The sequence below is a fragment of the Thamnophis sirtalis genome, unplaced genomic scaffold (genome assembly GCF_051295495.1).
Source record: "Thamnophis sirtalis isolate CommonGarterSnake01/CBP01778 unplaced genomic scaffold, rThaSir2_p1.2 scaffold_2, whole genome shotgun sequence".
In the NCBI taxonomy this organism is placed as follows: domain Eukaryota; kingdom Metazoa; phylum Chordata; class Lepidosauria; order Squamata; family Natricidae; genus Thamnophis; species Thamnophis sirtalis.
The window spans coordinates 141,408,744-141,423,892 of record NW_028261382.1 but is presented as its reverse complement, the minus strand read 5'-3'; the positions used below and the strand labels follow the sequence as shown (position 1 = coordinate 141,423,892).

The 15,149-nt window shown below is 40.5% G+C and overlaps 1 protein-coding gene across 4 annotated transcripts in view; it reads right to left on the bottom strand.

Moving 5' to 3' along the window:
* PCMTD1 (protein-L-isoaspartate (D-aspartate) O-methyltransferase domain containing 1) overlaps window positions 1-5,828 on the bottom strand; it is a 52,271-nt gene extending 46,443 nt beyond the window's left edge. Inside the window, exons 1-2 of one of the 4 annotated variants that reach the window (XM_087707072.1) lie at window positions 5,564-5,828; window positions 1,835-1,943 (exon numbers count right to left, since the gene is read on the bottom strand). The gene's annotated coding sequence lies outside the window, so the exon portion shown is untranslated. The remainder of the gene's footprint in view (window positions 1-1,834; window positions 1,944-5,563) is intronic. The other 3 variants (XM_087707070.1, XM_087707071.1, XM_014060211.2) reach the window with 3 other exon arrangements.
* Between the last annotated feature and the right edge of the window lie 9,321 nt (window positions 5,829-15,149).

Below are 15,149 nucleotides of genomic sequence, written 5' to 3'. Positions count from 1 at the left end.
ACTGAAAGAAGCAAAATGAAAACTATACAAAGAATTAGTTAATCTAATTAATATTTCTGTTTAGGTTTAAAACCAAGAACTAATTCTGGATATAGATGCACTGCCTGAGAACCTATTATCAGACGTTTCCACTTAATTTTACTGCTTTTGTAAACTGATGAAATTCACTGTGATGCAACTTTACTGGCCTATCTTCCAGGGCTCTTGAAAACATGACTGAAAACATGTAAAATACTTTCTGCAGCTATATTTCTTATAATCATATGTTTATTTAGATGCTAAGTGTACAGCATATGTATAAACTAATATAAAATAAATATTTAATTATCACGATTTTTTTCATATTTTCTTTCTTAATTAAAATATAGTATCTTAACAAACTACAGGTAATCCTCAGTTAACAACTATTCATTCAGTAAATGTTTAATGTTAAAACCACACTGAACAAGTTTATTTATGACTCAAAGTTTCGGCTATCCCAGTACCCAAATGTGATCCCACAGTCAGATCATCACCATTTGCAACCTTCCTTGCTGGCTTCCCATAAGCAAAGTCAATGGGGAAGCCAGCAGGGAAGTTCACAAGTCACTCTTATAAGTCTCTCACACTCCTGTGCTGTTCCCCCCCAAAAGGAGCACAGCTACATTGCGTACCTACAACATGCACACAGAAATAAAAACATGGCAGTCCCCCGTGCATCTTGTCTCACCTGGCAGCAGCCACTTACTGCCCCTCAGGCTGCTTGAGAGCTGCCTGGGATTTATAACTTCCTACTAGTTTTCCCATTGACTTTGTTTGTTGGAAGCAGCCAGAAAGGCACAAGAAGATCCTTACTTAACAATCTGTGTTCCTTGCTTAATGATAACAGGGATTGCAAGGACTGAATTAGAGATGCAAGATTTCAAGAAATAATGTGGGGCAAATGTCATCAAGAGAAAGTAATCTTACAGCATGTAAGTACTGTATGCTTATAATAATCATGAATATAAAATCAGACATTTATTTTAAGAGACAAAATATATCATGCACTACTTGCAACAGATAAAGAGCAGTTACTTTGGCTTTATTTCACCCTGACTGAAGTGCCATATGCCAATTGCCAGATACCAAGGCTCCTATTTGCTTCCCATGTCAACCTTCCCTTTTTATCTGTTTCTGTTAAGAGTAGGAAATTACAGATAGGAATTATCTCTTCATTTCTGTACAATATTAAGACAATTACATACACTGGAAGAGACGTCTTGGCCTTTTGGCTAACATTAAATGCAGTAGGTATGTGTGAGAGAGACAGTACAATTTTGTCAGAGTTTAACATATAGTTTACAATATTCAAATAACAATTTAACAGAACTATAAATTGTTATACTCTACTTACAATCTTATGCATGTTTACTCAGAACTTCTAGAAATTCAATTTAATTTGAACCTAAGAATATAGCTTATTGTATAGCTGCACAGATTAACATGTAACTTAATTTATACAAGGGCATTTAATTTTCACAAGGAGCCACATGAAAAACTGGGACTATTTGTTATAGAAATGACATCTACATACACATACATACATACATACATACACATATAATATATAAATATTATTCTGTAAGAGTAAAGTATTGAAGCTGTATGTTATCTTATTCTACTATGCTAAAAAGTGTCAGAAGTCAATACTTTTCTTTCTTTCCCCCTCACCTTTACTCTACATTTTCTCCTCTTCCCTTTTTTTCTCTAATTCCCCATTTTTCCCCCATTTCCTTTGTTTTATATCCTGAAAAACTAATAAAAATTGATGAAAAAAAAGAGAGACAAACTGGCACTGCTATATAGGGCTCACACTGCAGGTCTCTGCTCCCATTCTTTTGTCCCCTGCTGCCACTGCAGATTGGGCAGGACAACCAAACGGCCAGATGTGATCACGGGGCATAAAAATAAAGTAATAAGCACTGTAATAAAAACGGATCAATTATTATATGAACGCTTGAAAACAGAATATCTAAGGAATTATAACAGACCTGGCATTGTTTAATACTTCATGTCATTGAAGAATTTGGTAGCATTATCATCCAAAAATACAGTTCAATCTTAAATATGCATAGGCATAGTCCTGGAAAGGTTTAGTCTTGTTGACCTGAATGATGTTTCATTATAAGATTCAGTTACTATTATAATTAACATAGGACTGCATTTATTTGACTGCAAGATCTATATTCCAGAATATAATTTATCCTTAGAAATAAAGGCATAATTCAAGTTTCTAATCAGACTAATAATGTGGAAATGTAGTACTTTATGTGCTATAATAAATAGTGCTTATTTTTTAAATTAGACCTCTTCACTCAAGATATTCATAGTTATTAATCATTAGAGAAAGCCATTATCTTACTACTATAATTGAGCCTGGAATTATGGTCCTAAGTTGTACTACTCATTGAGCAGGTCACCATGTGACAATGCCCCAATTTTATGATTTTTGCAGAGGTCATTACGCAAAACCACCCATTAAAGGAACTCATTGCCTGTAAGGGGCCTCCCCCCTCTCCAGAAAACATAAGTAAATGTTGGTTTCCAACAAACAAATATAGATTGCGGTCATATGGAATGCTGCAAATGGCCATAAATGCAGGCTGGTTACCGAGTGCCCAAAATGCAATCCTATGTCTGCAGAGTGAGCCCGGCTGTTAAAATATCAAATCCAGGTTGTAAGTTTTGTTTGGCTCCTTGTCATATGTTGAAAATTACCTGTATGGTAAAGTATTATTTATAATATCAGAAGCCCTATATATCCATACTACCTGTGGATTATATGATAAGGAATATTTAATTATGCTGAAGGATATTTTGGCATTGTAGGAAATAGATGCTTAATTACATGGGATTTTTGTTATAAAACTTCAGCTTTTAACTTGTACCTTTCATCGAACTACATAGTAATCAGGAACTGGGGAGGCTGTACAGGTTGAAACAGTCCTTGAGTTTACTTTAGGAGATAAAACAAGGAAATGAATGTGTATGGCATAGATGATGTGTAACATGAAAAATAAATTCCACGGGGAAAAGTGGACTAGATTTGTAAAAGTGTTCTATTGTACCAGATGTATTTAGCTTTCTACATGTTTTATATTTTTTCAAACATCAGGAATTATCTACATAGTAGTATACTTTATTTCCTAGATGTCAGAAAGTTTCAATTATGTAAATTGGATAACATATTCAAATAATGTTCCAAAATATTAACTTATTTGAATTAAAAATATAATCATTCCACCCCAGTAGGTTTTTTTTCCTCCAGAAATGGGTATGTCATGGGCTGTTTTCTGTGATTTTGTGTTTTTACACCATTTTGCTTGTTCTGCTGGGATTAAGCAAAGGCATATCTTGAGCATGTCAACACAGAATTCCATTAACGTATAAAAATATATTTAACTTTATTACATTAGTATCAGTAGCTGTTGAATCCTGATTAAATATGGTTTAATCTTTTACATAGGTCTGTAAAGATTTGTTCCTTATATGTGAGGAGTAAACAAAAATAAGGGCAATCCCAAATTATCTGGAATCCTAGTCAAATACTCCTTGTTTAGCAACCACAATTGGAACTGGGAAAATGATCATTAAGCAATCATTTAGTGAAACCACAACTATGCTTATGATCTTCAGTTTTACTTTGCTTTACAGACCTATAAAGTCATAAATGTGAGGACAGATTGCAATTTTACTTTTTCATGAACATTGTAATTACAAATGGTCATTGATGGCAGACAAGTTATTTGGGCCATTGTAAAATTGACTTCATTTTTCAATCATTCATTGATGCAATACTGGATTTTTGTTTTGTCATTAAATCTGCTAACTTCAATAGATGTTGTCCACTTCTACCATTTGATGTATTAAAAACAAAAACTTTGGATGATTTTTAAAAACTTGTTGAATGAAGTAAATATACCAAGGATTTTATACCAAGGAAAAATGTGTGTCTATTAAATATTCAAAATCAGCAGGATCTCATCCCAGGTCATACTGACAGCTTTTATACAGGGTGAAGCACTATATGATATTACTTGCTAGTCTGAAAATCTCAGAAGAGGACACAGGACTGATTTCTTAGTCTTTCCCTTTTCTCCCTTAATGATCTTTGTTTTGCTTTCCCCTCAAGTCCTTACCCAGTGAAGAAATGAGGCAAATGAAAAAGACACTTCTTACTCTGGCATACACCAATACAGTAACAAATTCTTGTCCCAAAGGTGCTTTTTTTTCCCAAGAGGCAACTGGACTTCCTGGTTTTTCTTTGAAAAAGTTTAGCTTCTCATCCAAGAAGCTTCTTCAGCTCTGACTGGATGGTGGGGAATGGAAGATCAGAGCTGAAGAAGCTTCTTGGATGAAAAGCGAAAACATCTTCAAAGAAAAACCAGAAAGTTCTCTCTTGACAAAGCACCTTTCGGAGAACCATGACCTGGATGACTGAGAATCTCCATAGACATTTAACAAATTCTTGTGTACTTAATTCCGCATCCAGAGAAAGCTACACACTTTCCTGTGTTCTTATTCCTGTTTATTGTTACTCCTGTTATCTTGTACATAAGTGACAAACTAAATAAATAAAAAATGAATAAATAAAGGCAAAACAGGCCCTCAATTTACAGCAAGGCCGTGCAGCCCAGCAGCTTTAAGTTTGCCCACAAAGGATTCTTTTTACGTTTCAAAAACATTTTAACCCTTCTCTCCTCTCCCAGTCCGACGCTTCACCTACAAACGATCCCGATTCTCCCACGTCCTTCCTTCCCTCCCTTCAATATACTCTTCCTATAAAGAGAAGGGAAGCGTGACAACCTCCGGGCAGGAGATGGGCTCGCGTAGAGGTACCAGAAGTTTAACCGTTTCACCTAAGCCACAGCTCGTCCTCTCTTGGGACAGCCTTCCGCCGACATTAAAGCGATGCGTGAAATTGCGAAAAACTGTGGCAGGCACGGAGGGGAGGGGGGGGGAGCGAAAAAAGAAGCGAGAAACGGATATTTTCTCCCTCTCGTCTGGTGCTCTCTCCGCTCCTTTGTTATTGTTCGGGTGATTCATTTGATCTCTTCCTCTTTGGCACCTTCTCGACACCCAGCCAGTTGGCAGAACGAGGAAGTGGCAGAGGCGACGACGGCGCCTCCAAACTTGTTTATCCCCTTTTATAGTTCCCAGAGCCACAGTTTCGCAAACGCTCGGAGCAAAAGGGACCCCCGCCTCGTTAAAGAGCCGGATGCGGCGAGGTTCAGGCGGACGGCGTTAACGACCGTCGCCCTTCTTCTGCCCTCAGCCCCAAGCCCTTTGGCTTAAAAAAAAAAAACCGCTCGGCGACTAAGAGCCTCTCAGATACGAAAGAGGAAAAAGTGGGGGGGGGGTGAGGAAGCACCGGGGGCTCCGAGGGCGGAAAAAGGGGTTTCCCCGTAGCTTTCAACGGCCTTTAGAGAACTAACCTCGCCAGCCAGTAGGTCGTTTGGAGCTCTCAAGGCCGCCTCGCGCGGCCACTGCTTGCCCTTTTTCTGTCAGCGTCTCACCCCCCCCCCCCCCAAATCTGACTCACCTTCCACACGTCCTCTACGTCCCGAAGGGGACTGAAGCTTTAAGAGGGTATCAGAGCGGAAACCAATCAGTTTAAGAAACTGAAACAGAAAGAGGTGTCTCGGGCTCCGAGTCAGAGAAGACGTTGCCTACTGAATGCGTATATATATATACGTCTGTGTGTCATGGGGGATGGGGATGTGAAAGAAGATTCTCCCCGCCGTCAGCCTCGTCCCGCCGGCCGCGGCCGCTGATCCTGACTGTTTGTGTTGGCCTGAACGACGCCAGGAAGGAGGAGGGGGAGGGGGGAGGGGAGAAGCCAAACAGCTGAGAGGATGTAAACACTGAGACACGTGACCCTATCTCTGGGAGGGAGGCGGGGTCGATCTATCCTTCGGACTGGACGCCTGGTTGTTGCATCGGCTCTGCAAGCGGAGTGACTCCGCCCCGCAACTCCACGACCAATGAAGAGACAAGAGTGTTGCGTCAAAAAAAACCAACCATAACGTCAATAAAGCAGGCAATAGCAGTTGGAGATTGTTAGGCTTTGTTTTTTTACTTGGTCTGTCAAATAGCAGCTCTTCGGACGAAGATGGGGCGCGATAATGGAATGGAATGGAACGGTTGTGAATGGAATCCATTTGTTTGAAAAATAGAAAGTGTGATGCAGTAGCCATTGTTAAATTAAATCATTAATATTTATCAAATTATTAATATTTTATCCTAGTATCACAAAAAATAAGAGATGATTTTATGCTTAATGTTATGATCTAAAACAATAGAGAAGATTTTATTTGCTTGTATTATTTTTGCTTTTGCTTACCAGGATCATACTAGGTTCCCTTAAAATCTCTTCCCATGAATTTACATATTTTATGCTAGATAGTTTCCTACATGGTCTTATGCTTTCAAGGACAAAAATATATTTAAAGGGGTTTTAAAAAGATGTTTCTCCCTGATTCATTATAAATTGTATGTTAGTAAAGCTGCCATGAGAACATTTTTAGATTTGTCAGATTTCTTCGTATTAAGCATATTTTCCTAGAGGTTAAATACTCTAATAGCTATGATTTACTTGTTTCATACTTAACCTCATTTGAATCCATATATCACATGACACCTACCTTTATTTAGCCTATCAAACAAATATGAATTGAAAACATTGCCAGACTATGTAAAATACAAGGTCAAACTCGATATTTTCTTGAATGCATATTTTAGAGTTATATCAACTTCATATGTCAAGGACCCTTTAAAAATAAGACCATTACATTTTATATTTTATTATGTTTTATATTTGTTCCAAATCCTTAGGATGGCATGTCTACAAAGTGACATTTAGTTTCCTCAGATTGTGACATCTTTTTTCCAGTTGGATGAGGTATTTGCCTCAATATTCAAATTTATATATTTAAACAGTGTAACAAAGTCCTATATAGTCACATAATTTAGAAGTTTGAAAGTTGTTCAAGCAGGCTTTCGCCCGTAGATGCCTGATGTTGTTGAATCTTTCATTATCAGGTAGGGTTTACCAGATGTTAACTTTCAATTTTACCTTCTTATGTTGCTAAACTACTTGGCAATTAGTGGGTATAGGCTAGTCAGATGTTTCAGTCAAAAACTATGCAGTTCATTTTCACCTGGTTCTCAACAATTCTTGATCTTCATTCCTTTTTGTTAACAATGGACAGTTTTGTTTGCTTCCAAAGGGAGCAATTTGCTTTTGCATTTGCATTAGTTCTGGCTCAAAACTGCCACCCCCATTTTCTTGGGATTTGTTTTCTTGTTTGTTTGTCTTGTCTCTAGAAATGCTGCTGGAGGAGTGGTAGTGGTTGCTAAGAAATATCTGTGTGAATCATTTTAGTGAGCTATTTATCAGAGGCTGAGATCAGGCCTAATATTGCAAATTTGTGTACGGTATCAGTTTTTCAAATTTCATCTACTGCCTAGTGGTTAGCTATCAAATTAAATACTAATACTGCTTAAGAAACAGTAAAAAATTACACAATATGTATTAATATGTATCCTGTCATGTTAAAAAAAATTCTGTTTAAAATTCTGTTTAGATATTAGGGGCAGATAGCAGTAATTGGTCCTTGGCAGCTATTGTGTTTTTAATATTTTATTTAATATGAAAGAATTGAAGTATCACAGGCCACCGGCTACATGTAAAGATTCTCAGAAGTTAACTTGAAAAATTCCCCCCTCCCATAGCTTTTAAATGCAGTAGCTTTAGCAAATATTTCAAATGGCACTTATGCTTTTGAATTGATATATGTAATATGTTATATATAACACACACACACACACACACACACAATGTCATACACTCCACAGAACCTAGGTAACATATTTTCCAAATAATAAAAAAAACAAGTCATAACAAACAAAAATTATTCAATATGCTGCACATTTACCCTTATCACCTGTCACCACAGACATCTGTTCCTAACCATAGTGATGTCAAAATATGTGTGACTCATCTACATGTCCATGAGCAGTTGCCTTTGATTAAGGAGTGTTTCTACTATGAAGCCTCAAGGGTGGGGTGAAAATGTTCTTCACTGTGCAAGGGAGAAGGACTCCTAAATTTGGATAGCGTATGCCTGAGTAAATAAATTAAGAAGTCTTGTTTTCAATCTCCCTCCCTCCCAGCTTCTCACTTTGCAGGGGTGGCAGACTTTCAACGTCTCCACTACTAGGGCAAAGGATCAGGCAGATTCTACCTGGATCAATTGTTTTCAAGGTCACAAAGGCCCTGAAATTTTTAAGGTTATTTAGATTAACTCATGTTAAATTGGACCTAGAGGCCACGTGATAGTCAGTGTAGTCCCATAGCATCAATCTTGTTCTATTATGCTGATTCTAACCTGTCATCATTTTCACAACTGTATCTTTTACCAGCTGTAGCTCCCAGTTTTTTTCAGAAGTAGCCCCATATAGAACAAATTACAGTAATCTAACATATGATCTGTTAAATTTGTGATCATTTTTGACAATTTTGTATGCTTCTATGTTCCTGAAGTATTGTGAAAGCTATGTTGTTTTTCTGTTCTAAGCCCCAGTAGCTTCTTTACTGTATCTCAATAGGAAAATATATCCTGAATTAAGCATTAATCTTCCGATACAACTGATTTTAAGTGTAAACAAATATATCAGGAAACCCAGATTTACAGTACATTAAATAACCAAATGCAGTGACCACACTTGCTTTCTCCTTTTCTGAAACTGAAATGTTGTTTTAATTATGCAACATAGTAAGCCTCTGGTGGCTTCATATCTTCAAACATAGAGCAAAGATGTGGAACTTTAACTCCTTCCTCTTTCACCTACAGAATTTATAATAGGAAAACAAGGATGGGATGGGGAATCTAGCATTCTGTTGAAACAGAATTAAGAAAAGCGTGAGTAAAATACTTAACCTTGCAAAATAAATTTTCTTTGACAATTTCAGCTGTTAAAAATTCTGTTCTCTGAAGGTAAATGACTCTTTCTGTTCAGTTATCTTGACACAAATAGATAATAGAAGTAGATATCATTAACACTAGGCATTTCAAGTGTTTCAAATGCTCTTGAAGAATAGATGATAACGTATAAGAATAGTTACTTCCTTTTTTATATTGCATTCTTGTTTTCTCATCTATTTTCAGATTCCTTAATTGTAGCGCTGTGATGGCAAACCTATGGCATGTGTGCCACCTGTGGCACATGGAGCCTTCTCTGCGGGCACGGTGGAGCTGAGCTGTCACCCAGCTCAGCTCCACCATGCATGCACATGCACCTACCGCCGGCAAGCTGATTTTTGGGTCCCTGCCATGCATGCACACACATGTGGGGGGGTCACACATGCATGTGCAGAGAATGGGTGTGTGTGGTGCCTCCCATGTCACTTTTTTGGCCTAGCAAGCCTCCCTGAAGCTGCCTGGCACCAAAAATCTTCCTTACTTCCCAAGTGGCTTCCCTGCCTAAGCTGCCTTGCCTGCATAAGCTGCCACATAATACCTGCCCTGCGCCCCAACTGAGCTGCCTCCTCCTTCTGCCTATAGGTAAATCTCGCTAACACCCCCTCCCGAGCTTGCTGCCCCCTCCCACCGTCCCCACTGGGCTCATAACCTTCCCTTCTCCCGGCCCTTTCAAGAATCCCCATGAGCCTCATTATGCCTCCCAGCAGGCTTCAAGCATTCATGCTAGGCCCAAAGTAGAGCATTGGGATGTGTGTGTGTGTGTGCAGAGGCCCATGGCCATTTTGGCATGCTGTAGCAGGCCTCAAGCAGGCCTGCTAGGCCAAAAATAGAGCGCTGGGGGGGATGTGTGTGTGTGCAGAGGCCCATGCCCATTTTGGCTCCCAGCAGGCTTCAGGCAGGCCTGCTAGGCCCAAAATAGAGCAGGGGGGGGGGACATGCACCCATTTTGGCTCCCAGCAGGCCAAAAATTGAGCTGGGGGGGGGAGGCTAGCAAGCCTACCTGCAGCCCCCTGGGAGCAAAAGCGGGGCGGGGGGAGCTTCAAGAAAGAAAGAAAGAAATCCTCACCATTTGAGGATCCCCAAGTGCATGGAGCAGAGAGGTCTTCAAACGTGTCAACTTAAGACTTGTGGACTTCAACTTCCAGAATACAGCTCTGCTGGCTGGAAAATTCTGGGAGTTGTAGTCCACAAGTCTTAAAGTTGACAAGTTTGAACACTTCCGCTAGCTGCTATTCTTAGGCTCAGACTAAGCTAATCAGTAATGGAGCTCTAAGAATGCCAGATGATCAATGGACATGTTCTCAATTTCAAAATGTCTGGCTTTTCTTCCTCCTACTAAAGACCACCTGGGGTTCTTCACAGGAAGGGAGGAAAGAAGGAAAGAAGGAGAGAGAGGGAGGGAAGGGAGAAAAAGGGAAGGGAAAGTGAATGAGATATGGATGGATGGATAGAGGGAGGGAACGAGGGAGAGAAAAAGGAGAAAAAAGAAAGACTAAAAACCTGGCACTAGACACAGCTTCAGATCATGCTTTGAAACAGCACAAAAATCCAGGGATGAAAGGAACCTCAGAGGTCATCTAATCTAACCCCCTGCTCCAGCAAGAGACCTTATATCATTTTGGTTATTTTAGTGCTTCCAACACAAAGGAGAAATTCTCAGAAATCCCCAGGCATTGCCAACCTCTTCCCCCTAGTAAAAAAAAAAAATAGAGCAAAAACTTTATGCAGTATTAAAAAGGATAGTTAAGGGGGCTGCTGTGTATTGTTTAATGGACTGCTAAATTGGCAAAATAGAAGGCTAAATTGGCCATGCCCACCCAGTCACATGACCACCAAGGCACTCCCACCCAGTCCCATGTCCTCCAAGCAACAAGTTCAAATCCACTCAACCGTGAAGTTCATTGTGTGACTTTTCGACAGTCTACAGTTCTCACAGTATATTACCTCATACGGATTTAGTATAGATAAAACAAGGAGTGGCCTGCCATGAAAGCAACAGTATACCCCCTCTTGAACAACAACAAGAAATCTCTAAATAGATTGATTATATAAAAAATCTTTCTTCATATCCTGTAAGAGATATCCTAATGAAGAGGTTATACATTAAAGTTTGCTTTCAATTCTGTCTTTGCTCGCTGAGATTGCACAGAGAGGATGAGACAGTGATATACTATTTAACTAACAGTGAATATTAGTTTGGATTGGCTCTATTTTTGAACCTTTGGAAACATAATTTTTCAAGGTTTTTTAAAAATAATATTAATATTAATATGGAAGGCGACAGAACAAGATGAACATTGATAGAGGAATTCAACTTAGTTAAATGGGAGACCATTTGCTTGGAAAAATCAGGTTCCAGTTTGAAAGTACAACTGGAGTCAGCTTTTACTCAGTTCGGCCTGGTTCGCCTGAATTGGTAGGAGACACTGGGCCCACCCACGCGGCCTACCCACCAGGCCTGGCTCTATTTCATCCTATTTAGGGATGATTTTTAGCATAGCGCATGTGCGGAAGGTGCACGCACAGATTTACGAACTGGTAGAGAAGGTAAGTGAAAACCACCCCCGCTTAGACACAATTTGGTGACCGACAACGGTCCCCAATTTACCTTGGCAGAATTCCACCTCTACCTTGCCAGCTTAGGAATCCACCATGCCCCGGTGGCCCCATACCACCCTGCCAGCAATGGCATGGTGGAGCGCGCTGTTTGCTCCGCCAAGGAGGGCTTGGCCCGCTTGAGCCACCAGCCATGGACAACCCGCTTGCCCACCTACCTCCGGGCCCAGCACTCCATCCCCTGCGCTGCCACTGGGAAATCGCTGGCCGAGATCCTCATGGGCCATCGGCTCCGCACCACCCTGGACCGGCTACACCCCCACTTCTCTCCCCTCTCTGCTTCCCTGGCTTCCACCCCTAGGGCCTTCCATGTGGGGGAGGAGGTCTACGCCCAAAATTATTCGGGCGAGCCTAAGTGGGTCCCGGCCGTGGTCCAGGAACTAACAGGACCCTGTTCCTACAGGGTCCAACTTGGTGACGGAAGAATTTGGCGGCGCCATGTAGACCAATTGCGCCGCCGCGCATTGGTCCCACTCCCAAGACAACAGGGCCGAGCCACTCCACCGGCTGCACCTGACTCTAGCCTCCAGCCGCAACCACAAGAACCTCGGCACGCACCACCCGGCGACCGCCCACCTCCACCCATTTTGTCCGCTGCCGTGCCTACCTGTTTCGGTGCAAGGCTAGGGGCTGGGCCTCAACCTCCACTCCTCCTCCCGGCCGGAGCTCCTCGTCCACTACCGTCCTCGGAGACCACACCCGAACTGAGGCGATCCCAGCGCGTGTGCAGTAGACCAAGATACTTGGATGACTACGCATGCGCCATCCGGGGGGAAGGGCTGTTGCGTCCTCCTGACGCAGCCGGCAGCCAAACCACGCCCTGCCGCAACCTAATTGGTCCAGGCGCGGTTGGCTGCCAGCGGGAGATTTGCGCCTCGCCCATTGGCTGGCCGCCTGACAGCTATCCGTATAAATAGCTGTCAGGCGGCGCTGTTCAGCCCGCGTGTTCTGAACTATCAGTTGTATTGTTCCTGTTAAATGAAGTTCTACAATTTTACCTCAGCGCCGCCTCGTATCTAAAAAAAGGATAAATTCTATAAGCTATGAGGCTGAGCCAAATGAGACATGATGCTAATTGAATGTATGATTTTAAAAACCTTTGCAGATTTTAGTATGTGGCTTATGGGGGAAAATGTCATAATTTTGAAACAAGGTTAGTGTCATCTGCCTGAAAAACAAGTCATTGTTTTGACCCTAGCTCAAGATTTGGGATGGCGGTGGGTTCAACTTTTAAGAATTGGATAATGAAGTTCAACTTTCAAACAGCTTTCATGTTCAGCTTTGAAACAATTTCACAACCTGGGCAAATAGCTTATTCACTTATTTTATGGAAACCACTCACAAGTAAAGATAATGATGCCTAGAAAAAATGTTCGCATTTGGAGTTGGATCTGTCCTTAAAAGGCAAGGAACTTTGGAATTGTCTGATTTTTAGCAGGACTGTAGGTGTTATTCAGGTAAAAATATAGTCTGCTATTTCTATAATTCTTCTATGAAGTAGCCTTTGGATTAAGGTGACCAGATTTTCAGATTGGTAAAGAGGGACACCATTGACCAGAGGGGGGGGGGGGGCTTGATTAAAAAATTTATATTTTGTCAAAACGTCACATGACCCCAGCACACTGAAACCATCATAAATACGAATCTTTTGCCAAACATCAAAATTTTGATCACGTGACCATGAGGTAGCTAAGTGTGAAAAATGGTCGCTAAGTGTGAAAAATGGTCATCAGTCATTTTTTTCAATGCCATTGTAACTTTGGTCACTAAATGAACTGTTTGAAAGCTAAGGCTAGCTTGCATTGTAATGCCTTACGCTAGCTTACATTTTCAAGAGAGAGAAGCTAAACTCCTAAACACAAGGAATTTGTCTTTGGTGAATATGCTCTCAGTGTACATAAAGAAAAATAAAATAGAATACGTTCATCAAGAATCACAAGCTACAACACTTAGTGATAGTCACTAAAGCCTGGAGGATTGTTCCCTCTGTGCTTCTTTAAAACAGTATACGTTAGAATAGAATAACAGAGTTGGAAGGCACCTTGGAGATCTTCTAGTCCAACCACCTGCTTAGGAAGGAAACCCTACACCATTTCAGACAAATGGTTATCCAACATCTTTTTAAAAACTTCCAGTGTTGGAACATTCACAACTTCTCTTCTTGATTAGTTTCCACCCATTGCTTCTTGTTCTACCCTCACGTACCTTGGAGAATAGTTTGACTCACTCTTCTTTGTGGCAACCCCTGAGATATTGGAACACTGCTATCATGTCTCTCCTAGTCCTTCTTTTCATTAAACTAGACATACTTAGTTCCAGAAACAGTTTCTCATATGTTTTGGCCTCCAATCCCCTAATCATTAAGAGCATCTTTGTTGCTCTTCTGACTTGTGACTGTTTTTCTCCTTTATGACCACTGCACCATCCTCATGACTACATGGTCAAAATTTGCTTGGCACCTGGCATGTGTTCATGATAGTTGCAGTATCCAGGATTATGCGATCACCATTTGTCACTTTCCCAGCTTGTTAGTTTCCAATAAGCAAAGTGACCAGGAAAAGCCAAACTTGCTTAATGACTGCATGGTTCACTTAACAATTGCAGTGACTCACTTAACAAATGTGGAAAGAAAGGTCATGAAATGAGGAACCGTCTTGCTTCACAATGGAAATTTTAGGGTCAATTGTGGTTGTAAATCGAGGTCTAGCTGTACAGATATGGAAATAATCCCAGTCCCTTAAAATTGAAGTGTGCTTGCCTTGCATTCTAAACAACAAAATATCCAACCATTTTTTCTTAAATATTTTAAGCAAATGTTGTACAAAATCTCCCAATGCAATAAGCTGTAGGCCTCTTATCAGCCTCTTGGTCTAGGTTTTTTTTTAAATTTGATTTTAATTTTTCCCCTTAAAAGATGATACAGACCATCCTGTTCTCTAACGGCCGTCACGTCCAATTTACTTATACAATGTTGACTTTACACTTTCTAGGCCATTTTATTTAAGCTACAACTTTGATTGGACTCTGTAGATCTCTGGCTCCGAATCGTTAAACCCTCAGCTTCTAGTCATATTGGCAATTCTGGCATTGTATCCTGACTATCAGAATGGATCTCTTTTGTGGATCAAGTGATGAAAGGTGCATTGTGAGGTAATGAAAATGCTGGTTTTGCCTCTGCAACCTAAGTTACTTAAATGTTCCTGCGTCCAGGTTGATAGTGCAAAATGGTGAGATTTGTGTCAATACTTTTGATGGGAATGCTTGTAATTGTCAGAGAGAATTAATGATTCATGAAGAAAATCTCTTTTGTTTACTTCATCATTTCCCTTAGTCTCTGATTACAAATACGTTACTCTGGCACAAGCAACCCTAAACATCTAGTTTAGTTTAGTTTAGTTTATTAGTTTTGTATGCTGCCCACTCTTGAGGACTCCGGGCAGCTTACAATAAAAAGGGAGGGGGGGATAAATAAGACAATACAATAGTTTAAAAATTACACCAACATTCATAATTGAAGTGGGGCTGGAT